The sequence below is a fragment of the Balaenoptera physalus genome (genome assembly GCF_965194825.1).
Source record: "Balaenoptera physalus genome assembly, chromosome: 21".
Lineage (NCBI taxonomy): Eukaryota > Metazoa > Chordata > Mammalia > Artiodactyla > Balaenopteridae > Balaenoptera > Balaenoptera physalus.
The window spans coordinates 18,283,963-18,309,826 of record NC_138902.1 but is presented as its reverse complement, the minus strand read 5'-3'; the positions used below and the strand labels follow the sequence as shown (position 1 = coordinate 18,309,826).

Below are 25,864 nucleotides of genomic sequence, written 5' to 3'. Positions count from 1 at the left end.
GAGGAAGGGCAGCTCCAACATTCACTAGTGCTGTGGTCTTTGGTAAGTTTGCCTAAGTCCTCTAGCTTTATCTTCCTTGGAGAAAATTGAACATAACAACACTGCCCTAACTACATCACCGTGTATTTGAGGGATTAAGTGAGACTGAGCATGTGAAATGCTCTTGGCCTCTTACATCACTGGAGAATGTGTACTGCCATGAGGATAAGACATAACGTAGGTGAAAGCTTCTAATACAGTGCTCAGCCCAAAGTAGGCAGCAGTTATTGAATAAATGATGACTATTGAATAGCCTCAATTGAAACACTGATATTCTGGATTCTAAACTGCTATGGGCTTTAAAGAGATGGATCTAGGGCTTTTGCAAATGTACCTGGTACGGTGAATGTAGAACTCCCAGGATGTAATCAAAATGCAATTCTATTTTTTACCAACACTGACCCATTAACATCTTTTTTCCCCATGGGCGAGTTATTTTTCTTTGTCCCTGGATGGAAAATTTGGCACATCCCATAATTTTCCTGCTCATTCTTAAGTCACACAGTCACATGGTCATGAGTCAAAAAGCACGAACACTGTTTTTTCTTGGTAACTGGAAAGCATCCGATTCAAGATATTAACCAATCTTCTTCAGTCTTCCATTCAAAGCCCTTCTTTCCTTTCCTTGGGTGTGTAGTTGGTTGCAGTCTACCTTCAGGGTTGGTTCCTTCTCTCTCTCACTCACCTCCTTCACAAGCTAGCAACTTATACTATTTTGGACCCCTGGTTGGGGCACTAGGGAACTCAGAGATGAAAGGATAAGGAAAGCCTTAGTGGCTGGGCTCTATCAAGCTCTCTGCGCCTGGCCCCCATTTAGAGTTGCCTCTCTCTTGGCTCTTCAGGGTGTTCTTCAGAGACTGCAGTTCCTGGCAACTCCTCAAACACAGGGGATGTATCCTATTTCTCAGCCTCCTACACACTCCTCAGCACCTGATTCTCTGGTGTTTTACCCCCATTGCTGTCCTCTTGTGTTCCCACTGAGACCTTTTGGGCAGGATTTTAAAGGGTTATGGCCCTGATCTCTTTCTTGTGAATAGTCTGTATTTGGCTCAAGGACACATACTGTTACCTTTTTTCTTGAAAGACCATGATGGTATAGAGGGATCCTGATGAAGCCATTTTTTCCTGCTGCCGTAAGAGTTACTTTAGCTTTATCATGATTGCATAGACAGATCTTTTAAAGCTCCATCTTGCTTACTTAGTTCTTGGGTCAAATGTTAGCATCTCTCTCACACCAACTCCCCTCCTCCCCGCTTTGTAGGGGAGGACTCAGCAGTTCAACAGCTCTCCCTAAAGGAAACGTCACGAATCCTTTTTCTTTCTCTACTTTCTGACTCTGTTTCTATCCTTGATCCTTTTGAAGGATCCACGATTTACGGAACCTTGTCTCAATCATCCCTTATAAAAAGTGGTGCTCGTAGTAATGCTTTTGTTGAAACTTCAGTATTAACATCTTATTTCACAAACAATGAATTGATATCCATCAGACCATAAAGATTTAATCTCTCAGAGGGACCTGTCCATTATTTGTAACTTCTTACATAATGGGGATCAGCAGAGATTTTATTTGTAAAGAGCTTCGCAGCTAAGAAGATTGGAAAAGGACTGCATTAGTGAAACCACTTTGTTCAGGAATTTCTCCATATTTCTAATTGAATGACTAATAAAATATGAATCTGTTATGTAAACTGAGCTGGTTTCCTGGCAGGTACCACTACCATCACGGCTGCTGTTGAAACCAACATTAAGGCAGCCAAAGGGTCCTGTAGGAATCCCCTTGTTTTTCAGATCTGGACAAAGTATTCCATCACCTTGGACTCCACAGTCCCTGTCTCCATCATCTCACTTCCTATTTCATTTGTTTAGTAATTTTGTCGACAATATGAGGGCTGAGGACAAGGAGAGAGGGTCACAAGGAGAGATCCCATGAAGAAACGTGCAAGGAGCAACAGGTGGGTTTTCCCAGCGAGGGCGTCCCTTGTCCATTTGGGTCCCTTCGTTTACTGCATCTCAAAGAAACCATGACAACCATATTTGTCTCTACTTCTTCTCCCCTTGATGCTTCTGGCTCCATCTGTTCAATACTCACCAATGAAGTCAACATTTTGTCCCTTTTCTCATTATAAACAAAAGTACACTTATGTAAGTTGATTTTTTTTTTAAAGTAAAAAAAAATTGAAAGGTGAAAAAAACCAAGAAACGTGCAGCTTTCTGACACCACACAAAACCACTCCCTCCTCCTTTCTAGTAACTAGAAATTGCTAGTTACTTCTCCAGAGTAACTAGCAATTTCTGCGCCCCACCATTTTGCTCAGACCAAGTCTAGCCAAAGACCCTCTTGGAGTAATACCTTGCACACAATATTAATATAATATTTTATATTAATAATAACCTGATCCACATTTTTAGAACACTTTGCAGTTTATCAAACACACTTAAATCTACATACCCTCTTGATCCTTATTATTTTCTAGGGTATAGATATTATGGGCATTATTGCCTGCACTTTATAGGCCTAGAGATGGTTAAGATATACTACTTACACTACTAGAATTTATAATCTAGATAGGAAGGCTGACATACAAATGATAAACTATGAGAAAAAGACAAGTTTTAAAAATATGCATATTTGAAAGCTTCTAAAAGAATAGATCTTAAAAGTTCTCAGCATAAGAAAAAAAATCTTTTCTAACTGTACGGCGATGGATGTTAGCTAGACATATTGTGGTGATCATTTTGGAATATATACAAATACTGAATTATTATATTACACACATGAAGCTAACATAATGTTATATGTCAATTATACCTCAATAAAAATGCATATAATAGTGCTGTGCAGCATAGATTAGATAGCAATTATTTTGGATTTGATAAACCACACAACAAGACTTTAGGAAAGAGAAAATAATTGGGCTGACTACTAAAAGAAAAAGATAGAATTTTGTCCAATCAATCAAGAAAGGAAGAAGAAAATTTTAGACGGATAGGTTGGCAAGAGTATATATATACTTGGGAAAGCATGCAACTTGTTTAGAATAATATCTGGAAGCTGAACTTCAGAAAGAGAGTTTGTGGCCAGTGGAGGAGGAAGAAACTGGAGGAAAAGTGAAAAGAATTGTGGAAACTTTTGTCTTGTTTTATATTTTATTTTTAGTCAGATAAAACTGCTATTCAATGTATATAACCAGACTATGTGTGGATTTGAGTTGGCACAATCCGTTATGCTGTCTCAGTCTAACAATCAAATCCATAATACCCAACAGAGCTATTTGGAATTATTTGTATGAAATTTTGATTCCTATAGTGTATGATGCTTCTGCTGTTGACAACAACATTTAGTATGAAAAGTCTACCTATGAAACTACTATTTGGACTTTTCTTACTAAAGGAGGGCATTTCCTACCCCTTTAAATGAACACCTTCCCCAAACATCTGGATAAATCTGAGTGCAGGTTCTTTCCTGTTACAGAAAATAGTTACAGGGTGTATTGTTGATGGTTTTAAAAGATATAAGATATCAAAAACAAACTTATGGTTATCAAAGGGGAAACGTAGTGGGGGAGGGATAAATGAACATACCCACGCTGCTCTACATAAGATAGATAACCAACAAGGACCTACTGTATAGCACAGGGAACTCTACTCAGTATTCTGTGATAACCTGTATGAGAAGAGAATCTGAAAAAGAATGAATATGTGTATATGTATAACTGAATCACTTCACTGTACACCTGAAACTAACACAACATTGTAAATCAACTATAATCCAATAAAATAAAAAAATTTAAAAAATAAAAGATATATTAAGGAATTCATACTTTGTTTGCCTAAGGGAGCCATTATGGGTTTTGAACAGAGACGGAAATTGTTTAACCCTATTAGGTATGAGGTAGTCCAGTAAATTCCTTAGTTTTATAGATGAGAAAACAGAATTTTTTTTCTTTTTTTTTTTTTTAAATCCCACCACCAACCTCCCACCTCCCCGCTTCCCCCCTTTGGTGAGAAGATGTCTATATAATATTCTTTCTCTGAACAAATATTACTTTTTAGTAAGTAATATTTGCACTTACTATGTGTCAGACACTCTTCTAGGGACTGGCCACAGGGATTTGAGTAAACCCCTTCCAGTAGAGGCTCTGAAGAAGTGTACACGGATCCCTGGCCACTTTCCCTTTCTCACTTGCAGGGATGTGAAGAATTACAGAAGCTTTCCAGGACCATATTTGCAACTAGACCTAAAACACTTACCTACAGCTGTACTGTCCAAAATGGTATCCACTAACGAGATGTGACCATGAGTACTTGAAATGTGGTCAGTGCATCTTAGGAAATGAATTTTACATTTTGTTTAATTTTAACAAATTTAAACATTGATACTTGATTTAGGACTTGGAACTTTTAAAAAATGTTTGGAACAATTTGAGTGTATGATTCTACTTTTTCAACAGCAAATTTTATAAAATCTAAATACAGGTTAAGTGTTTCCAATGGAAGTGTAAAGCCCAAATTGAGATCTTCTGTACATGTAAAGAATTTCAACAATTGAGGGACTTCTCTGGTGGCACAGTGGTTAAGAATCCGCCTGCCAATGCAGGGGACACGGGTTCGAGCCCTGGTCCGGGAAGATCCCACATGCCGCGGAAAAACTAAGCCCGTGCACCACAACTACTGAGCCTGTGTTCCAGAGCCTGTGAGCCACAACTACTGAGCCCACGTGCCACAACTATTGAAGCCCACGTGCCTAGAGCCCGTGTTCTGCAACAAGAGAAGCCACCGCGATGAGAAGCCCGTGCACCACAACGAAGAGTAGCCCCCACTCGCTGCAACTAGAGAAAGCCTGCGCACAGCAACGAAGACCTAAGGCAGCCAAAATTAAACAAACAAAAAACAACAAAAAAACCCCCAAAACAAAACAAAAAAGAATTTCAACAATTTAGAAAAAAATGTAAAATGTCTAATTATAATTTTATCTTGATTACATATCGAAATAATATTTAGCTATAGTGCACCAACTAAAGCAAAATATTAAAGTTAATGTAACTTTCATTACTTTTTAAAATGTGGTTATTAGAATATTTAAAAGTACATATGTGGCTTGCATTTTATTTCTTTTGGAAGAGGTGCTTTAGACCATTACATGAGAAAAGAAAATGAATTCCAATCTTTTTAAAGCCATTGCATTTTTCTTTATTTATTTTGAAGCTAACCCTATTTTAAAATAAATGCAGTGTTTTTACAATTTTTTCCTTGTGTTTGATGTTCTTCAAAGTTTCACTATAATTTGGCTAGGTGTAGATATATTTTTATTTATTCTGTAGAGGATTTGGTGGGCTTCTCCTAATGCGTCTTTCTTAAATTCTGGAAATTCTTTTTAACTAGCTCTTTGAATAAAAATCCTCCCTTTATCTCTATTTTTTCCTATTTGGAATGCTTATTTGATGTGTACTGCATCTTTTTTTTCCCCTCTAGCCTACAAGTCTCTTCATTATCATTATAATTTTGTATCTCTCTTTCTATGTGCTGAATTATGGATGATTTTCTCAGGTTTTTCTTTCAATTCATTAATTTTACCTTTGTCTGTACTGTTAAATCCTTCCATGATATTTTAATTTCACTGACTGTATTGTTTGTTTATGGAATTCCCTTGGATTCTTAAAACTCTGCCATTTTTTTCATACTGTCCTATACTTGCCTTTGGTTTCTATTCTCTCTTTAAACATTTTAAACATAATACTTTCAATGTTTCTTTCATATTGTTTTTCTATTTTTAATTTTTAGGCTGCACATTCTACCATCTACTTGCATTCCTAATCGTTCCTGATTATACTTCATTTCTTCATGCTACTTATAATATTTGGTTATGAACCCGGATTTAGCCATGGCCATTTTCCATGGAAGTGATAACTGTAAATCTTGTCTATAGAAGCCTCTTTACAATGTGGTTTTACACAGGTATCTGATAAAATCTGGATCAGTTTTTAATGTGAATTCCTTGTTTTGGAATTCATGTATCCTTTCAGTGTGTGAATTCAAATGCCAGTCCTGAAAATGGCATTGGCCTGGATTCAGACTCTTTTTCTGAACATGGGCCTGAATGGATGGAAGTTTTCCTTGCCATGTCCCTCAGTGTCAAGTTCTTGTAGCCCCTGTTTTACAGATAGGATCTGTCTTTGTGACTCTTAGCTTCATGCAAATAGCACAGCCCTGAATCCCTATGTTCTTGAAGGTTATAGCCTGGACTCCCCTCTCTGTAAGAGTCAGACAGTATCCCATTCCCTAGTTGTTACGGCCTGTTTTAGTTTCCAAAATACTGTGAGGTGTCTTGGTTTCAGTTCATACTCACTATTGTGACTTCCAGCTCCTTTTGTTTCTAGCACCAAAGGGTTTTCCTTTCTTGGTGTCAGGTTTGTTAATTTTTGTTAAAAAATGTTAATTATTATACTTCATTAAAATTTCTCAAGTTGTTTGAACCAATGGTACATGTATATCTCTACATCAGCCTAGTATACCATTCCAGAAGTATCCTGGTTGATGATACGTACTATCTTTCCAGTAACCACAATGAAGTCTTCCATGATTTTGCTATGGGTTAATCATAAAAGTTGAAAACAAATGAACAGAATTTACATTATTATAATTATGCAAATTAATACTTACTTCAAAACCACCTAGTGAACTCAGATAGTATTTATTTCTTTTTGGATGTAATATCATTGCCCCTGTGTCATCAAAGGATAATTATTCTATCATCAAGTTTAAATAAAGACGGATATAGCCATAGGTCCTGGTCTTGGCTTTTGAGACTTTGTTGAGAGATGATATTTCATGGGTTTCTCATGGTTCTGTATGTCTTAGGAAGAGAGATACTGATTGCCCTTTTTTTCTGGATTGTTTTTTCAAGAATGTATTGTGATTCTCCTTGGAAGGTAGAGATAGTGTCTCCTTCTGGAGCAAATGGCAGGCATGTCTACTGCCCATTAGAAAAGTTTGGGGTCCCCTAAGCTCTGGATTCCTCTCTTGTAATACAACCAACTTCCTGTATAGGCATATGGGCCTCCTGATGTCATCCCTATGGGACTTGGGAACAAGAGGGTCTGACACAAATATGCTGATACTCATCCTGCTTGATTTACCTTGGCTAATGAAGTCCTTTATCTCTGAACCGAGAGTTTCATGTTTTCTGCCAACATCCAGGAACATTGACAGGTTAATGTGTTAGCTTGTAAGAGGGGTAAATTCTCAGGCCTTTCCAGTTCTTGACAGAGATTTACAAGAAGTTATGCTAGGAGGTTTTCGGGGGAAAATCATCTTAAAAAAAGGAACAGATTTAGGCACAACTTCTCATTTTTCTACCTGCCTCCTGCCTATCATAAGCTTGGTTATGAAGTCTGGAGTAATGGTATCCACCTTGAGATCGTTAAGTGGAGATGAATTCTGATGTCACTGAATCATTTAACAAATGCCAGCAGCTTCTCAATATTTTGTGATAATGTTAAAAAAAAAAAAAGAAGAAAAGAAAATGAATGAAAAGAAACCTTCAAGCCAGCAAAAACCAAAACCAAACTAGCTACTGTTAGCTAGATCTTATATTTCTTTGACCAGCACCTTCAATACTGTTGTCATTCATCATTTCCCTGAGAAATTGACATTGATTCTGTATAAAATATTGTGCTAGGTATTAAAAAGGATAAGAAATGTTCATTATTATCCTGCCCTTGAGGAGGATACGGCTTTTTGGAGAAAATGGTAATTAGCAAAATAAAGCAGTGCTATAAATTTCCAAGAGAGTGGAACAGGTAATAAACATAATGGGAACTGAGGGGAAGGGATCTGGCTGAACTTTACATGCCTGGAGGGCTGCCCAAACTATGGAGTATGGGGAAGCCATTTCCTCAAGTGTAAGATGAGAAAGTTGACTAGAATCAGATGTTTTGGAACAGTAGTTTTAATAGCAGAACTATTTTTATTAATGCACATTTACAAAGACCTTCAATCTATAAACCAGGCAAAAGCATAGATTCCTTGAAGCATAAACCTGGAGTTGGATCACTGGATGTTCTGCCCTCACACCCTTTCAAAGTCCAATATGCACCTCTCTGAAACCCTAAAGGTCACAGAACACAGTTTGAAAATTATCAGGTGTGATGACTGCAGAGTTATAGAGCTTAAAAGAATGCCTTCCTTAAAGATCAAGCTTGTCTGAGATTCAGTGGGTAGCTGTGCCGGCCTTATTAACACAGTGAGAGCCCAGCCAGACCCCACCCCTGTTAAACTTGACTGCTTAGCCACAGACAGCAGCCTAAGCAGAATTCACCAACCTCTAGACACATGTCATTTGAGAGTGTGAATGAATCAGTTCAAAATCCATCATCACTAACTAGAAAGACAGCTCACAGCTCATTCCTCACTGACTGTGGGTGGGTGACTTATCTCCATGTAGTAAGGGAGACAAGCTCTTACTTGGAAATCTGCATTTTGAACATCATGAAAGGAAAAATGCTTTTTAGATTAGCTTCTCCCCCACTGTACCCGGAGCGGGAGGCTATTGTGGTCATTAGCTTTTCCGGCATTAAATCTGCTTGGTCTGACTAGTCCATTTGATTTCAGGTTTATCCTAAAGCCACAGAAATCGAGTTGCTGGGTATTTACTTGGGATTAATGACCAGTTAGGAGAAGCTGTGCTTTATACCATTAACCCGAGCCAGGTGCTAATTTCTGGAACATGCCCTGCAAACAGAGGTCATTATTGCTCTCTGAAAGTGCGAATGCTGCCTTAGAGACCACAGGCTTTATTTAAAGACAAAGCCATTTTGATTAGTCAACATGGCATATTTCTGGAGAAAGGATACCCTGTGTATAAGCCAATCTGATTGCCTGGAAACATCTCCCCGTGCTCTTGCTGTTCAGCTGATAATCCACTTCTAGACACGGGGCAGCCGGCTGGAAACTGTAGCAGGTTCTATTTTCAGCACATAAAATCAATGCCGCACTCCAGCAGCCTGGTCTGCTCCCTCATTATGTCCCCTGCCCCATGAGCTGAGCTCAGCTTCCCTTTGCCGGAGATTAAAGCGAGTCAGGGAGTTTGATAAATGCTTTCAGTCATATCTGCTGTCATTTGAATAATACTAGGTGTCAGGAAGAAATACGTCCCCAGCCAGTTTTAACCAACCAAACTCTTTTGATACTCTCCTTCCCCTTCGTTCGGTTTATATCTTCAGGCTGGGTTGAATAGTCTCTCTGGAAAATTCTGTTTTCATTTATCCAACAAAAGCCAGGAAGTTTCTACTAGGTTGGGGAGGTATTTCCTCTATTTACCAGAAGAGAAAGTGGATCCATTTTGCAAGAAACTTCAAAGTTTGGGGAACACCACATCACATTTTTTGACTAAATCTTGATCTGTTTATGTGGGTTTTTTTTTTTTTTAATTTTTATTGAAGTATAGTTGATTTACAATGTTGTGTTAGTTTCAGGTGTACAGCAAAGTGATTCAGATATATATATGTATGTATGTGTGTGTATATATATATATATATATATATATATATATATTCTTTTTCAGATTCTTTTCCATTATAGGTTATTACAAGATATTGAGGATCATTCCCTGTGCTATATAGTAGGTCCTGGTTGGTTATCTATTTTCAATCTGTGTATGTTTAAATTGACCTTGGTGAATATGCTTATTCATCCTTTGGTTTTTCTACTGATGAAATAGAAGGAAAAATAAATGCATGATGCAAGGCATAATTGGATGAAGGAGGAGGGTATAAGGCATGAGTCCTGGTCCTCCCTCTCAAGTCACATAGGCTGTGCCTACCTATGCTGACATTATGCAGCCAGAGCCAGCCATGGGCAGCACTGAGGCAGGCTAAGTTGATCTGCAGTGGCCCCAGGGTCTCCCCTTAGAGGCTATTTGCCACCCAGGTGGGTCTCCCTTCATTCATCTTTCAGTAAGCCAGGGTCCTCAGTTCTGTACCCTCTCCCTGTTGAGACCAGATCTCAGGAAGGGATCTGAAGGATTTGCTCTTGGTGGGATAATGTTGACAAGAATCTTCTCTGGGCAGTAGGTGACTGGCACACCTTGAACGTCGGTTGTGTGGCTCCATCTGGGCATTTAAAATCTGTGAATGGCTCTCAGACATTGCTATCAGGCATTCTCAGATTCCAAGGATGAGTGCCCAAGGGCTCTGTCGTGGGTGCTGGTAAACTGGCTCTCTGAGAAAAGAAAGCCCTGATTTGTAACTTTTGCTGAGTTCAGTATTATAACTGTTCCCATGATGGCTGAGTTCAAGCTATCAATGTAAAGGCACTGAACTTGGACTTGGAAAGAGATTCATATAATCAGCTCCTGTGAGCCACTATGAGGCTTTTCCTGGCCCTTGTTTAGGGAATCTGTCCAGTGTGGATTTTGCATTTTTCTTTATAGCTCTCTGATTTTCCTGGAAGTAAGATAGAGTAGTATTAAGAGTTAGTCTGAGAAACTTTACTTTGAATCCTGGATCTCTCCATTACTTACCAACTTTATGGTTTTGGACAATTTAACATCACTGAGCCTTTGTTTCCTTGACTATAAAAATAAGGATAGGTATGCGGCCGCGGGATTGGTCGTCCGGCTCCCGCGAGGGTGAGGGGGGGCAGCGCGCACTCGCGCGTGCGCGAGCCGGCGCGCGAGAAAGGGTCCGGTCGCGCTGAGGCTCGAGCGGCCGTCGCCATTTTGCAGGGTTCTCTCTGACGCGGGAGCCGCCGCCGCCGCCACCCGGAGGCTCTTGTCAGGATGGTGAAGCTGTTCATTGGAAACCTGCCCCGGGAGGCCACAGAGCAGGAGATCCGCTCGCTCTTCGAGCAGTATGGGAAGGTGCTGGAGTGTGACATCATTAAGAACTACGGCTTTGTGCACATAGAGGACAAGACGGCGGCCGGGGATGCCATACGCAACCTGCACCACTACAGGCTGCACGGGGTGAACATCAACGTGGAAGCCAGCAAGAGTAAGAGCAAAGCTTCAACCAAATTGCATGTAGGCAACATCAGTCCTACTTGTACCAACCAAGAGCTTCGGGCCAAGTTTGAGGAGTATGGTCCGGTCATCGAATGTGACATCGTGAAAGATTATGCCTTTGTACACATGGAGCGGGCAGAGGATGCAGTGGAGGCCATCAGGGGCCTTGACAACACAGAGTTTCAAGGCAAACGAATGCACGTGCAGTTGTCCACCAGCCGGCTTCGGACTGCCCCTGGGATGGGAGACCAGAGTGGCTGCTATCGGTGTGGGAAGGAGGGACACTGGTCCAAAGAGTGTCCGGTAGAGCGTACGGGTCGTGTGGCGGACTTTACCGAGCAATGTAACGAGCAATATGGAGCAGTGCGCACACCTTACACCATGGGCAACGGGGAATCCGTGTATTACAACGACGCGTATGGAGCGCTCGACTACTATAAGCCTTACCGAGTCCGTTCTTACGAGGCAGTGGCAGCAGCAGCAGCAGCAGCTTCCGCGTACAACTACGCAGAGCAGACCATGTCCCGTCTGCCTCAAGTCCAGAGCACAGCTGTGACCAGTCACCTCAACGCCACTTCTGTTGATCCCTACGACAGACACCTGTGGCCCAACTCAGGCGCTGCTGCCACCTCAGCTGCTATGGCGGCTGCCGCTGCCACCACTTCCTCCTATTACGGAAGGGACAGGAGCCCCCTGCGTCGTGCTGCAGCTGTGCTCCGCACAGTTGGAGAGGGCTACGGTTATGGGCCAGAGAGTGAGCTGTCTCAGGCTTCAGCCGCTGCACGGAATTCTCTGTATGACGTGGCCCGGTATGAGCGGGAGCGGTATGTGGACCGAGCACGGTGTGAACCTCAAATGGACTGAATAACCTTGAGTTGGTTGCAGTCCCAGGAGCCTGATGTTAATGAGGCTGCCAGGATGAAATACTCCAGAACTGCTGGGGATCCAAATTCGGGTCTCACCCTAGCAGAACTGATTCAAGAACGTCACAACTTTTGAAGTCGATTGGCACAGGTCAAGACCAAGATTTGGCCCTTTGTCTGTAATAAGTAGAGGAACTTGGTGTGAGTTAACTTTTTTTTTCCCCCAGCCATTGGTGTCTGGAATTCCCATCATCAGTGGAAGAATTAGAGAATTTAGGATTTCTTCTTTTGATTTGGTAAGGGAGATTTGGTCAATTAAAAGAACTACTGGAATTACGGCTCTAAATCTGTGACAGTATGATATGCAGATATATTGGAGGATGAATGAACCACTCCTTGAAACCCTTTGTGATTGTCATTTCTGGAAATTTGTTCACTATGAAAGATTAAAAATGAGACAAATTTAGAAGAGTGCAGTTGGCCATATTTGAGACCTTGGCATCTTCTGATTTTTCTGGATAAATTATGGTTCTTGATAATATCTGTATGCCCTTTGTTGCAGCGACAGTAGCCTTGTATCACAGAAGTAGTCTTGCCTAAAAGATTGGTAAGAAAGTGAGAAAGATATGTTTACCACCAGCACAGCAGTCTTCCAGATAGACTGCTTCTTGTTCTATATATAGCTAAAAGTAAACTCCTATATACAGCCATAGTAGACTCCTAGGTAATTATATGAGTTGTAAGTTTGATCCGGTCTGACTTGGTTTTGTTTTGTTCTGTTCTTTTTTTTCCCCCCTGGAATACAGGACGGGACCAGGGCCCTTGTACTCGGAGCCAAGCTGCTCTCCAGGCATTGTGTAAGCCTCTTGTGTTGTGCTCTCTTTCAGGTAGGATAATTGCGGACTGAACCCTCGGGCTGCGGTCATATATGAGAACTTGCTCCGCGCGGTCCCCTTTGCTGGGATGTTTCCATTGCTTCATGTTTCAGTAAACAAAGGAGTTTGTGACCAACTATGTTTTCTTTCTTAATTTAATTCTTCTAAGTTGACTTTTCTTTCCTCCTGATACTAGTCTCTGTAGCCTTTCACTCTATTCCTTATGTTCTCAGCCTCTGAGCAGCCCTAGGTAAGGATTATGCTGGCATCCCCTTTTTCCTGTACAGTGGAATCCCTCTTATCTTGCTTTCCTTAGGAGTTGAACCCTTCTCCCTGTCTACCTGTAACATCTCCTTTCCCTTTAAAATGACCATGTAGTGGCAAGAAGCCTTTTACTCTTCTCTGTTAGCTCTGGACTCTAACGTTGAAGCTAATCTTCTGAAATTGCTAGGACCATTGGGGTTTTGGTTGTTGTTTTGTTTGTTTTGTTTTTTTATGTCTGACCTGTGATCATGGTACAGCATTGGCTGAAATTTAGCCTTGTTTTACTCCACTTCTCCCTTTTTTTTTTTTTTTTAATATTTTGACAAATAAACGTTTCTAACACTTAAGTAAAAAAAAAAAAAAAAATAAGGATAATATATATCTCTCAGAGGTGTTCTGAGAATGAAATCATATAAAAGATGTGAGAGAAGCTAGCACATGTTAGTGGCTCAAAAAATGTTTTTAGAATCTGCCTTTTTGGAAAGTAATGTCATGTCTATCATATTTATTTACTTCTGTTTAATCTTAATTTTAGAGAAAGAAGTAGGAAACAGCAATCACTGAGGACATATACGAAAGTTGCCATTGTTTCTACATAGGGAGGCTGGATCCTTTCTTTCTCTGATTTTCCTTTTCTTGTCCCTATTCTAGACCTTGGTGAATTTTTGATATGAAACTTAGTCCTCCCATTTTTGGATGGTGATGTATATGTGTGATACATATGATTATTTCTCCCTCTTCTTGCCTAAAAGACAACTCATATCGTGGTTTTACCGATTGTTCTATTTGGTTTTCAGAACTTTTCAGTACTTCTATGAGAAAATTTTGCTTTATAACAAGGATAAGGATTTTGAGTCAAGGGAATGTATGTCATAGCTAACATCCATTCATGCTTACTGCAAAGGGACTGTACTGAGCCTTTTTATAAGGACTATCTCATTTCGTCCTCATAATGACCCTATGAGATGGGCACTATTATCCCATTTTACAAATGAAAAATCTGAGACTTAGAAATCTTAAATAATTTGCTCAAGGTCACAGAGCTTCAGAGTGATTGATTTTAATTATGAAATTTCAAGCATCAGTGAATTTATACATGGGGTAAGTTGGAGAAAAAGACATCTCTTTAAGGTTCCGACAGTCATGCCTCATGGGCAGTCTTTGCATGGTTAACTGTATTAATACTTGACTACAAGAAGCTCTTTGAGGGCAGAGATCTTGTTCTGTTCACCCCAGTATCTTCTCATCAGTGCCTGGCATGTGCTTTGCACAAAGTAAGTGCTCAGTAAAAGATCGTTGAACCGAATCTTTAATTTACTCAACATGTTTTCATAAAACACTTATTAAGTGATAGGTTCTTTTCTAGGCACTGGAGACAGGATAGTAGAAAAACAAACAAAAATACAGAAAAAATTCTTGTTCTCAGAGACCCCATATTCTATTAGAAAGAGACAAAGAATGTAATTCATGAGTAAATTATTTTATATATTAGAAGATGATAATTGCTACAAGAAAATAAGGTAGGATAAAGGAGAAGGAAAATTAGAGGAGGGAGGTTCAATAAATCTCTGGTATTTGGTACAAGTCTCCTTTTCTATTTATGGATTTCTCAGGGTATATGCCCAGGAGTGGGATTGCAGGGTCATATGGTAGTTCTATTTTTAGTTTTTTAAGGAACTTCCGTACTGTTTTCCATAGTGATTGTATGGTGGGATAGGGAGGGTGGGAGGGAGGCTCAAGAGGGAGGGGACATGGGGACATGTGTATGCACATGGCTGATTCTCTTTGTTGTACAACAGAAACTAACACAGTATTGTGAAGCAATTATACTCCAGTAAAGATCTATTAAAAAAACCAAAAACAAAACTTTGGTATTTGGGTAGAGACTTGAAAGAGTAAAGGCGTGAGCCGTGTGGTCATGCAGGGAAGACTGTTGTGGGCAATGGGAAGGCCCGGAGGTGGACGAGCAAGGAGGCCACTGTGGCTGGAGCAGGATGAGCAAGTGGGAGGGTAGGAGGAGATGAGTCAGAGAGTCGGGAGATGTGCATCTTGTAGGGCTTTGTAAAGACTATGGCTCTTACTCTGATGCAATGAAAAGCCACTGGAGGGTTTGGAACTGAGCATCTGTGATCTGACTTATACCTTAAAAAGATCACTGTGTTGAGTGCAGCCTCTAAAGAGGAAAGGCTTGGAAGCAGGAAGACCAATCAGGAAGCCATGGTAACGATCCAGGCAGGTAATGATTGTGGCCGGGACCAGGGAGGTAGAAATAGTCGATGGAATTTGAAAGGCAGGAGTCAAAAATGATCCCAAGCAGTGGAAGGTTGGGATTGCCATAACCTGAGCTGGGAAGACTGCTAATGGAGCAGGTTTTGGGGGAAGACCAAGATTTCAATTCTACGCATGTTAAGTTTGAGTCGTCCGGTACGCATTTATTCAGCCGCTGGACACAGGAATAACGAAGTTTAGAGGAGATGACTGGCTTGGAGGTTTTTTAAAGTAATTGGGAGTGACCAGCATCTGGATGGAACTTAAAGCCCAGAGTTTGGAGGAAAACAAAGAGAGAAGGAATGCAAGGACTCAACCCTTTGGGCCCAAAGTCAGGGAAGAAAACAGAAATTTACAAAGAATATTAACAAAGTGTGGTCAGAGTCTAGAGAAAAATCAGAACTATATGGTGTCCTGTAAGAAAATTAAAAATAAAAGGGGAAGGGGGAAGTAATGAACAACCGGGTTAAATGCTACTGGAAAGTCAATTAAGATGAGAACTAATACTGACCCAGGGTCTAATGATATGGAGGTCGCTGGTGACCTTGACAAGAGCGGTATCAGTGGAGTTTTGGTGGCAAAAGCCTAAGTGGAATGAGTTTAGGAAAGAGTGGAGTGAGATAAATTGAAGATAGAACTAAGTCTTTTTTTTAATAAATTTATTTATTTATTTTATTTATTTATTTTTGGTTGCACTGGGTCTTCATTGCTGCATGTGGGCTTTCTCTAGTTGCGGCGAGCGGGGGCTACTCTTCGTTGCAGTGCGCGGGCTTCTCACTGTGGTGGCTTCTCTTGTTGTGGAGCACGGGCTCTAGGTGCGTGGGCTTCAGTAGTCGTGGCACGTGGGCTCAGTAGTTGTGGCTCGCGGTCTCTAGAACACAGGCTCAGTAGTTGTGGCACACGGGCTTACTTGCTCTGCGGCATGTGGGATCTTCCCGGACCAGGGCTCGAACCTGTGTCCCCTGCATTGGCAGGCGGATTCTTAACCACTGTGCCACCAGGGAAGCCCAGAACTAATTCTTTCAAGGAGTTTTAATGTAAAGGGGAGCTGAGAAGTGGGACTGCAGCTACAGGGGAAAGAGAGACTAAGAAAATATTCATTATTATCATTATCTCTTAAGTTGGAGAAGCAATAAGGTGTTTATGCTGATAGGAAAAATACAAGAGAGGTGAAAATGGACGATGTAAGAGACAGGTTGTATGTCCTTGTAGGAGAGGAGAGATAGGATCCTGTGCAAATGTGGAAGGATAGAAGCATTCTACCTTCTACGTCATTCATAGTAACAGGAGGGAAGACAAAATCTATGTGTACTGATTCTTCTAGGATTCCTTGGTCAAAGATTGCTCAAAGACTATTTGTATTATTTGCTCAAAATTTATTTGTTTCCATGAAATGTGTTTACGTATTACAAATAAACAGGTATATGCATATATAATACAATGCAAAGATTGTCCATTTGGAACATATTCAATATATATACATATATACATACATATATATACATATGCATACATATATAGTGATATTCTCTGTAAGGGGGAAAAGAGCAACGGACAAATAAATTCTCCTTCAGTGAGATTTCCAAACTCTTTAGCAATATAGAATTACTTAAAAATGTCCAACCTTTCAAAGGCATACTGTTAAAGCTCAATTAGTTGTTTCTTTTTTTTTTCTGGAGCTCCCAGTATTAAATTAAAATGAAAGAGCAGTTAAGTATATTTAGGACACTTTATTTAAAGTGTTTTTCAATCAGGAAACAATGAGGGTTTTTTTGTTTTTTTTTTTAAGAATGAATCTCTGAAGTGAGTCAGCTGCTGCTTCTGTCCCGTAATTGAAGTGAGAGAGAATTATATAGAAAGAGTCCAGGGTACTCTTTAGTCCAGACAAAGCTGTGATGATTAGGAGAATGAATTGCAAATGAGGAAGACAATAGGGAAGAAAGTTCTTTTATGGAGGGAGAGAGGACGGGTGTTGCAGAAAGGACTTTTAATAATTACAATCCAGGCTCAGAAAGCACCTGGGAATGTGAATAATTCAGCAGCCATTAGAGAAAAGGAAACCTCTGGAGAATGTCAGTCCATGGACACGAAATTGTACAGTATGGGTGCAACATCTGTGCCTTCCCAGAATGAGCCTCGCTGATAATGGATGGAAAACAACAAATGCAAACTGTTTGTTAAGCACTCTCAATTAAGAAAGGGACAAACATGAAACAGTTTTAATTTTTCTATGATTACTGGTCCAAACCCTTCTATGTCAAATCTTCCTTCCCCCTGGGGAGTACATCCCTTAATACATTTTGGTCAGATTCCACAATTTCCCAGCTACTTTCAGTTATTAAAAGATTGTCCATTTTGAACTTGACTCTCATATCTCATTCAAAGATTTCCTTACTATCATTATATGTCAGGCTTACAACCAGGGAGATGGGAAGTGGGGAGGAAGAATATTCCAATACTATGTTAAGACGACTGCTTCTGGAAGGTTCGATATGTGATACAACCAGGGAATCCCATGGTCATGAGCACATCCCAGAACCTCCTTCATAGTGAAGTGGGTCCTTTGGTGAAGTGCTACCTCGTGTGTGATTCTATGTATGACTCTGTGATTCTACTGGCCTCTGGATGGTGGTGCTGGCTGAAGCTCTGCCAGCAGGAAAGGCAAACCCATAACCAGAATAAGTATCTGTTCTTGCAAGAATGTATCACGGACTCTTTGAGATTGAAAGGGACCCATTGTAGCCAACTTGCCATCATGTGGCCAGTCGGTTTCCTCAAGGAATAGTGCCAATCCTGTTTTGGTCTCTGTTGCTTACAGGTTAGACATTCAGAGGTGACAGTGGCTAGATCACCCTTAGTAAGTGGGATCCTCTGCTGTTTGTCCCATGCATGGTTGTACCTCTGCCACTTTGTTCAGGAGCCTATTTTCCAGCACTTGGGATGGCAACTGACAATCACTGGTTAATATCAACTGACTGGTTCAATTTATCTCATTGGTAATTTTCTGCCTCTTCTGTGGTGGACGCTTTCTGATGGTTATTAAAGGATAATGCTGCACTTGTGCCTCTATTGCCATCCACATACTTCTACCCCAGAGCTCCTTGTCTCACTGAACTTCGACTTTCTTGGCCCTGACCAGTACCCAAGACATTTGCCAATTGCCCATAATATATCTATCACCACCATCCAGAGGCCAGTAGAATCACAGAGTCATACAATCACACACAAGGTAACATTTAACCAAAGGACCCACTTCACTATGAAGGAGGTCTGGGGCACTCCCGTGGCCATGGTATTCCCTGGTGTATCACATATTGAACCTTCCTGAAGCAGCCGGCTGGCTTGATATAGTACTGAAATGTTCTGCTTCCCCACTTTCTATCACCCTGGTTATAAGCCTGACATATAATGATAGCAAGGAAACCTTTGAATGAGATATGAGAGTCAAGTTCAAAATGGATAGTCTTTTAATAACTAAAATTATCTGGGAAATAATGGAATCTGACCAAAATAGATACATGAAGATGAATAGGTAGATAGGTAGATGGATAGGTAGATAGACAGATGAATTAACCTCAAGCTTCTTTTTCTTTCATTCAAAGTAGACGATCAGTGTACTACCCAAACCAACCACCCACTGGAAGATATTTTCTCTCCACTGTAGTTCAAGGCTACCTTTGAGTGAGATTGTAAAGCAGCTCTCATCCATTTTTGGCCTGCACCCCCTTACCAGCCCAGCCGTCCATAAACCAGTCTTGGGTTTTTCCTTCCTTCTTCAGCTTGTCTTATGGGACTTCCCATATGGCCTCCGTGTGAGCTGAGAGAGGTGATGGTGAGCCACGGTGGGTGTCTGGGGAGTCGGTGCTCGCATGCAGCTTGCCGGCGCTCTCTGTTCCCACTAGTGCTCAGTCCCTTTGGACTGCCTTTGTGTTAGCTTGACTTTATTACTTAGGGGGTCAGAGACCCAGCTTATGATGGGCAGTTCTGGCTACACATTTACTTGGTGTTTCATGGTTAAGTATTTCCTCTCCATCAGGGCCCAGGAGCATAACAAGAGCTTTGTTTGTCTGTTTGTTTGATTTTTTTCCAAAAGGCATATAATTCTCCACTGCAGAAGTCAAGTAATACCAGAACCACAGATTCTGCATTTTGATTCTCCCCCTGAGCTTGCCGTCAACACACATCTTTTGCCATCACTGGCACCTCAAATGCCATAGTGTTTGCCAGAATGTATTCCTCAAGGGATAGGGCTAGTTGCACTGCAGCCTGGACCTGCCGTAGAGCACTGCCTGCTTCTGGCTCCACTCACAGAGTCTTCTCCATCACCCGGTGTATGGGCTGGAGTGGTATTCATACGTGTGGGATATGTTGCCTCTAAAACCCACAAGAGGCTTACTAGGTCTCGTGCTTCATTCTCTACAGTAGGGCAGAGGTCCCCAACCTTTTGGCACTGGAGACCGGTTTCGTGGAAGGCAATTTTTCCACGGACCAGGGTGGGGTATGGTTTCGGGATGATTCAGGCGCATTACATTTATTATGCACTTTATTTCTATTATCATTACATTGTAATATATAATGAAATAATTATACAACTCACCATAATGCAGAATCAGTGGGAGCCCTGAGCTTGTTTTCACTTGCCACTCACTGATAGGGTTTTGATATGAGTCTGCAAGCAACTGATTTATTATGGTGTCTGTGCAGTCAAACCTCTTTGCTAATGATAATCTGTATTTGCAGCCACTCCCCAGCGCTAGCATCACCGCCTCAGCTGCACCTCAGATCATCAGGCATTAGATTCTCATAAGGCGTGCGCAAGCTAGATCCCTTGCGTGTGCAGTTCACGGTAGCGTTCGTGCTCCTATGAGAATCTAATGCCACCGCTGATCTGACAGGAGGCGGAGCTCAGGCGGTAATGGGAGTGATGGGGAGCAGCTGTAAATACAGATGAAGCTTCTCTCGCTCACCCGCCACTCACCTCCTGCTGTGCAGCCCGGTTCCTAACAGACCACGGACCAGTTTGGTTGGGGGGGTGGTTTGAGATCCGTGCAATAGGGGATGCAAGCTGCAGCAATTTGTCTTTTTCTTTAGAGGGTCTGTCTCAGCACACTCCTGACCACTGGACCCCTAAAATCTTCATGGAAGTGACAGGTCCATGAGACCTCTGGATTATTTGTCTTAACTAAGCCTCCAGTATACCAGCTACTCTTGCTCAGTCTGCTGGATTAGTACCATATCATGAACATAAAGGCTCAACGTGACATGATATGGGATATTTGGACAGAATAATAGATTATGAGGCCAGTGGAAGAGTTGTAGAGCCCTGGACAAAGCTGTTAATGTATAATGTTATCGGTTCCATGTGAATTCTATGTGAACAGTTTTAACTCCTCTTTCCTGTTTGGGAGAGAAAGAATGCCTTCACCAAATCAATGGCTGCATACGTTTATTTGACTCCATGTAAGTCTGCTCTATTAACAACATAACCTCCTGTGTGCAGTCGTTCCCCAGCCAGCATCCGGTTGCCATATGGACTGACTGGTGAATTAAATAAAGATATAAGGATTGCCATTTCTGCATCTTTTAGATATATAAGGGTGTATCTAATCTCTGAATTTCCCCTGGGATGCAATATTGTTTATAATTTACTATCTGAGGCAGGAAGGTGGGACTCAGTTTCAGAGGCTCAAACTTGGCCTTCTACACTCAATGGCTTTTACTTCCAAGGTCAAGGACCCAAAGTGAGATTGACTCCAGTCCAACTAAATGGCCATAGGTCTCTTTGAGAAAGGATTGAGAAAATCATTAGAGTATATACCTGCCGTGGTGTTGCCAGTATATGGGCAATAGGTTCTAGTTTTGAAAACTGGCTTAGGGATGGGATCTGGGCAAGAGATGGTGACTTTTTATTGGGCTGACCACCCTCATCCTTCTACTCATCCATTTTTACTTTCTTCTGATTTTATGTACCAAGCTGTATCCTTGTTGGCTTCCCCACCCCTCCTTTTGCCTGTAGGATGCTTTATTGAACATCTCCACAACTCTCTGAGATCAAGACCTTTAGCTGCTGCTCTGACCAGGCAGACTGCTGCAATAATTGCAACCCCCCTGGCTTCTGGCAGTTAAATGCTGCCACCTGGTTTCTATTGCTTCCAGAGGAATATTCCATGACAACCTTTCCTACCTCCGTCTCTGGTCCACAGATGAGAGCTGGACTGAACGTGGTGAGGCTCATGCCTTCTCACCAGCATGCTCCTGATGGCTTTGGTGAGTGGTGTGTCCTCTGGGCTTTCCAAGGAACAAAATCATCATTTTGACCATACAAAGTATATCCTCTCCAGCATGCCCACTTCCCTGAACCTTTTAAGTTCTTTCTCCAGTGTCTGTCATAGCAACTCAGTGATTTCAGTCTTGCTCAGAACAAACCTTTGCTTCCTCCTGGCATCCTTGATAGGGTGTGAAATCCCTTATCCCAAGAGGGTGCCCACAGGTGCCCAACTCTTATTATCCAGTTGTGTACTTCAGCTTTTTTGATCAAGCACCCTCAAAATCCACTCCTATGGGTACTCTGCTGATTCTTGTTGATACATGCTGGCTAATTCTGTAACTCCTTTGGACTACAGTCTTTTTCCTTTCTTAGGTGGATTGTATAATTCTGGCTGGATTATGCTGAGATTTCACGCTAGTTATAGCCAAGAGAAAAAGTGGAATCTTTTTTTAAAATTTATTTTTATTGAGGTATAGTTGAATTACAATGTTGTGTTAATTACTGCGTACAGCAAAGTGACTCAGTTATATATATATATACATTATTTTTTGTATTCTTTTCCATTATGTTTCATCACAGGATATTGAATATAGTTCCCTGGGCTATACAGTAGGATCTTGTTGTTTATCCATTCTATATACACCAGTTTCCATCTGCTAATCCCAAACTCCCAGTCCAACCCTCTCCAACTCCTCTCCCCCTTGGCAACCACCAGTCTGTTCTCTATGTCCCTGATCCTGTTTCTGTTTCATAGATAGGTTCACTTGTGCCATATTTTAGATTCCACATATAAGTGATATCATATGGTATTTGTCTTTCTCTTTCTGACTTACTTCACTTAGTATGATCATCTCTAGTTGCATCCATGTTGCTGCAAATGGCATTGTTTTGTTGTTTTTCATGGCTGAGTAGTATTCCATTGTATATATGTACCACATCTTCTCTATCTATTCATCTGTCGATGGACATTTAGGTTGTTTCCATGTCTTGGCTATTGTGAATGGTGCTGATATGAACATAGGGGGCATGTATCTTTTTGAATTATAGTTTTGCCTGTACATATGCCCAGGTGTGGGATTGCTGGATCATACAGTAATTCTATTCTTAGTTTTCCGAGGAACCTCCATATTGTTTTCCACAGTGGCTGCACCGATTTACATTCCCACCAATGGTGTAGGAGCATTCCCTTTTCTGAAAGTGGGATCTTATTTTGAGATGTTAACTTGCAGAGCAAAAGTCTCTGCAATGTTTTCCAGCACAGGACCGCAGGGGAGTGGTAGTTCTTTTTTTTTTAAACTTTAAAAAAGTTCTATTTTATTGTTACAAAATATACTTAACCCAAAATACACCATTTTAACAATTTTTAAGTGTATAGTTCAATGGCATTAGTTATATCCACAACCATTACCGCTATTTTCAAAACATTTTCATATAGAAACTCTGTATTCATTAAGCAATGACTCTCCCCTGGTATTTCTACTGTATTTTATGTCTCTATTAATTTGCTTATTCTGGGTATCTCATGTAGGTGGAATCATAAAATATTTGTCCTTTTGCGTCTGCCTTATTTCATTTAGCACAGTGTTTAAGAGTCATTTATGCTATAGTGTGTATCAGAATGCCATTCCTTTTTTTTTTTTTTTAAATTTATTTATTTATTTATTTATTTTTGGCTGTGTTGGGTCTTCGTTCCTGTGCGAGGGCTTTCTCTAGTTGTGGCAAGCGGGGGCCACTCTTCATCGCGATGCGCGGGCCTCTCACTATCGTGGCCTCTCTTGTTGCGGAGCACAGGCTCCAGACGCGCAGGCTCAGTAGTTGTGGCTCACGGGCCTAGTTGCTCCGCGGCATGTGGGATCCTCTCAGACCAGGGCTCGAACCCCTGTCCCTTGCATTAGCAGGTAGATTCTCAACCACTGCGCCACCAGGGAAGTCCCCACCATTCCTTTTTATGGAGGAATAATATTACATTGTATTTATATACCATATTTTGTTAATCCATTCATCTCTTGGTGGATGCTTGGGTTGTTTTCACTTTGATTTTTGTGAATAATTCTATAATGAACATTGGTATACAAGTATCTCCTGAGTCTCTGTTTTCAATTTTTGGGGGTATATACCTTGGAATGGAATTGATGGATCATATGGTAAATCTACATTTAACTTTTTGAGGAGCTGCTGAATGAATGCTGGTTGTCTGGTGCTTTTACCCCATATCGAGTCCTTAAGAACAATGTACCAGCTACTTGGATCAAACCAGGCTATCCCGGGGACTTCCCTGGTGGTCCAGTGGCAGAGAATCATCCTTCCGATGCAGGGGATGCGGGTTTGATCCCTGCTCAGGGAACTAAGATCCCATATGCCACTGGGCAACTAAGCCCGCACGCACCACAACTACTGAGCTCGCGCGCCTCAACAGAGAGCCCATGCCGCAAACTACAGAGCCCACGCGCTGTGGAACCCGCGTGCTCCAACTGGAGAGAAGTCCGTGCCACAACAAAGATCCTGTGTGCCGCAACTAAGACCTGATGCAACCAAAAAAATAAAGAAAATAAATAAATATTTTTTAAAAAAACAGGCTATCCTTTTAGATTTCCATTTGACCCTCAGGAAATCCTCTCATACCTGCTGTGTCAAATGTGGGAATACAACTGATGTACATTTGTTCCTTCTCTATGTCCTAACATCTCCCTCCCTATGTCCTGACATCTCCCTCCATGAAGCTTCCCATGTTTAATAACTTGGTATAGAGCACAAGAACAAGTTCTATGTCTATATTAAATGAGCAAATGGGTATCCAGTGCCATTTTCTTCCCCTTGCAGTCACTTCTTTACTAGGGCACTTGGCTCCGGAGAGTATAGAACACCTCTTTCCTTTCCCCTACAAGGAACAGCACGGTCCCACCACTGAGAAATCTCCGTACAATGTGGGACACTGCTTTCCTCTTTGTCCTCAGCTTTCATCTCTAGTTACCTATTCTGGGAGAACAGAAATGCCACTAACAGGAACAGAGAACAAATAGGCAGTATGGCTTAAAGAGTCTGTTTTGTGCTGTAAATATACAGAAGTCTGTTCAGCTTGACTTCCCGGGTGGTAGTCATAGAGAATAGAGGCCCATCCTGAGTGAGAGCTGCTTCTCTGGTAGCAGGGAAGGAATGCCTGTGTAGGGGTGTGGTATAGTGGCGGGAAGAGCCCACATGGTAGTCATCAGGAAACTTGGATTAAAATCCAACTCTGCCACGTACTTACTGCTTGGCGTTGAGAAAGTCATTTATCCTTTGTGAGCTGTTTCCCTCATTTTTGAAATGGGTAAATCATATTTTCCCTCTATGTCGTAAAAGACTATTTGGAGGATTAAATTGGGTTATGTGTGTGCAAACACACTGCAAAATAATAAAATGTTTCCAAAGGTAATTTGATATTCTTGTGAAAGTAAATGGAACCCATTTTTGAGGGTTTTGGTTCTGAGGATGAAAGTTGACTACAAAATTGTACTTGTAGGATACTCTTTTCACCCATCCAACCATCCATCCATCCATCCATCCATCCATACAACCATCTGTTGGTCCATTTATTCATTTACTCACTCATTCATTCAACAATAACTGAGCAACAATCATGCGCTGGGTGCTAGAGATACAAAGATGAATGAAACATGCCTCCTGTCCTCAAAGAAGTGACAATCTAGTAAGAAAGGAATGCACATAAGTAGACAAACACACTACAGTGGGATAGAAGTTTTGATGGAGGTAAGTCGTGGGCTATTGGGAGCACATCGGAGGGGCACGTAACTCCTGGGAGAGTCAGAGGAGGTGAAGATCCCATCACATGTGAAGGCTGGGAGAGTGAACACATTTTGAATTAGGCTGGACATCTTCCAAGCATTGTCCCATGATGAAAATGACCTCCTGGTTTATGTTCTCAGATGTTGCCAATTTTCCTGCCAGGCAACATCTGCTGTAGCACCTGTAAGCCTCACGCTAATGATTATTAATGACACTCTCTTCCTGCCTTAGAGTCGATTGCAGCGGGCAGCAGCAGCACAAGGCCCTCCACACAGCTTGTGCCTTGGCCACTGCTGAAGGGACCAGTGTCCTACGCCAGTGCCGCTGGGATCAGCCCAGCTGTTTTGGATTACTCTTGCCTGCAGCGAGCAGGGCCTTAGTTTTTCTTTTCCTGCATCTTCTCTTCCTTGAATATTCACTTTGTATCTGGATTTTAAGCTCTCTCAGAAAAGGGGCTTGTTTTCCCTATTTATGATTCCCCCCCCCATATTATCCATTAAAA

General features: G+C 41.4%; 1 pseudogene across 9 annotated transcripts in view; it reads left to right on the top strand.

Moving 5' to 3' along the window:
- Positions 1–23,201, top strand: part of LOC309651709 (RNA-binding protein 4B pseudogene) — a 270,167-nt pseudogene extending 246,966 nt beyond the window's left edge. For 8 of the 9 annotated variants that reach the window (XR_014268723.1, XR_014268724.1, XR_014268725.1 and 5 more), the window contains 2 exons: positions 1,906–12,105; positions 12,711–23,201. The product of XR_014268723.1 is annotated as an RNA-binding protein 4B pseudogene (transcript). The remainder of the gene's footprint in view (positions 1–1,905; positions 12,106–12,710) is intronic. The other variant, XR_014268732.1, reaches the window with a different exon arrangement.
- The last annotated feature ends 2,663 nt before the right edge of the window (positions 23,202–25,864 follow it).